Below are 2,500 nucleotides of genomic sequence, written 5' to 3'. Positions count from 1 at the left end.
TCCACATGCTGTAGGGTGAAGTGGAGGGCCATGTTAACTGCGTCGTCCACAGACCTGTTGGCTCTGTAGGCAAACTGAAGGGGGTCCAGGAGAGGGTCTGTGATGGCTTTGAGGTGTGCCAGGAGCAGGCGCTCAAAAGACTTCATTACCACAGATGTAAGGGCGACCGGTCTGTAATCATTTAGTCCTGTTGGCCTTAGCTTTTTGGGCACAGCGATGATGGTGGAGGACTTGAGACAGGCTGGTACATGGCATGTCTCCAGGGAGGTGTTAAAGATGTTGGTGAACACCGGAGACAGCTGGTCAGCGCAGTGCCTGAGGGTGGCTGGAGAGACAGAGTCCGGCCCGGCTGCTTTGCGTGGATTCTGCCTCTTGAAAAGCCCATTAACTTCTCCCTCCTGAAAGGAGAGAGTCGTTTCTGTAGTATGGGTGGGGGATGGGGCCTCTTGGGTGGGAAGGGGTGGTTCAGGACAGTCCAATTGTCTTTCAAATCTACGGTAGAACTCGTTCAGGTCGTTGGCTAGGCGGGAGTCGTTAGTGGTGTGGGGCGCTCTGGGTTTGTAGTTGGTGATGTGCCTGAGCCCTTTGGCAGACAGAAGCAGCGTCGTTAGTAGAGAACTGGTGTTTTAGTGTCTCTGAGTACAGTCGTTTAGCCTCTCTCACCGCTTTGCTAAACCTGTTCTTCGACTCCTTGAATCTGTCTCTATCCCCACTCCTAAACGCTTCCTCCTTCTCCAACCTCAACCTTTTGAGCTTTGCTGAGAACCAGGGCTTGTTGTTGTTAAAGTTCACCCTGGTACGTGTTGGGATACAGCAGTCCTCACAGAAGCTGATGTACACAGCCTCTGTGAGTTCATCCAGACTATTGGTAGCAGTCGTGAACATATCCCAGTCAGTACAGTCTAAGCACGCCCGCAAATCTTCCACAGCCTCACTGGTCCACTGTTTAGATGTCCTCACAGCAGGTTTACAGAGTTTTAGTTGCTGCCTGTATGCACGAATCAGGTGGACCAAGGGAGTTCTGTGCGAGCCGAACAGCCCCGTGACCCACAAGAGAAACATCCCCGCCAAATTCGAGCGTTTGACGGGGTCTATCCGTGAAAAAATATTCACGTTTTTGAGTGCACATGCATTTCTGCTGCAAATGCCTCTGGAAGTTTCATGCCGTTCGTATGCCAATTGTGGCAACACGAAAATGACCCGTTTTCCCATTCCGAGGGATTTCTGTGCGACCCTAACAGCCCCGTGAGCCACAAGAGACACATCCCCGCCAATTTCTAGCGTTTCACGGGGTCTATCCGTGAAAAATATAGACGTTTTTGAGTGCACATGCATTTCTGCTGCAGATGCCTCTGGAAGTTTCATGCCGTTCGTACGCAATGTGGCAACACGAAAATGACCCCTTTTCCCATTCCGAGGGATTTCTGTGCGACCCTAACTAACAGCGCCCGTGAGCCACAAGAGAGACATCCCCGCCAATTTATAGCGTTTCACGGGGTCTATCCGTGAAAAATATAGACGTTTTTGAGTGCACATGCATTCCTGCTGCAAATGCCTCTGGAAGTTTCATGCCGTTCCTATGCAATGTGGCCACACAAAAATGACCCGTTTTCCCATTCCGAGGCATTTCTGTGCGACCCTAACAGCCCCGTGAGCCACAAGAGAGACATCCCCGCCAACTTCTAGCGTTTGACGGGGTCTATGCGTGAAAAATATTAAAATTTTTGAGTGCACGTGCCTTTCTGCTGCAAATGCCTCTGGAAGTTTCATGGCGTTCCTATGCAATGTGGCAACACGAAAATGACCCCTTTTCCCATTCCGAGGGAGTTCTGTGCCACCCTAACAGCCCCGTGAGCCACAAGAGACACATCCCCGCCAATTTCTAGCGTTTCACGGGGTCTATCCGTGAAACATATAGAAGTTTTTGAGTGCACATGCATTCCTGCTGCAAATGCCTCTGGAAGTTTCATGCGGTTCGTACGCAATGTGGCAACACGAAAATGACCCGTTTTCCCATTCCCAGGGATTTCTGTGCGACCCGAACAGCCCCGTGAGCCACAAGAGACACATCCCCGCCAATTTCTAGCGTTTCACGGGGTCTATCCGTGAAAAATATCAATTTTTTTTTGACTGCACATGCATTTCTGCTGCAAATGCCTCTGGAAGTTGCATGCGGTTCGCATGCAATGTGGCGACACGAAAATGACCCGTTTTCCCATTCCGAGGGATTTCTGTGCCACCCTAATAGCCCCGTGAGCCACAAGAGAGACATCCCCGCCAATTTCTAGCGTATCACGGGGTCTATCCGTGAGAAATATTCACTTTTTTGAGTGCACATGCATTCCTGCTGCAAATGCCTCTGGAAGTTTCATGCGGTTCGTATGCAATGTGGCGACACGAAAATGACCCGTTTTCCCATTCCGAGGGATTTCTGTGCCACCCTAACAGCCCCGTGAGCCACAAGAGAGACATCCCCGCCCACTTCTAGCGTTTCACGGGG

This window comes from Petromyzon marinus, unplaced genomic scaffold (genome assembly GCF_048934315.1).
Source record: "Petromyzon marinus isolate PM22_M1 ecotype Great Lakes invasive population unplaced genomic scaffold, UKy_Petmar_22M1.pri1.0 PM_G_Scaffold_6, whole genome shotgun sequence".
Taxonomy (NCBI): Eukaryota; Metazoa; Chordata; class Hyperoartia; order Petromyzontiformes; family Petromyzontidae; genus Petromyzon; species Petromyzon marinus.
Note: the sequence above shows the minus strand (reverse complement) of the source record.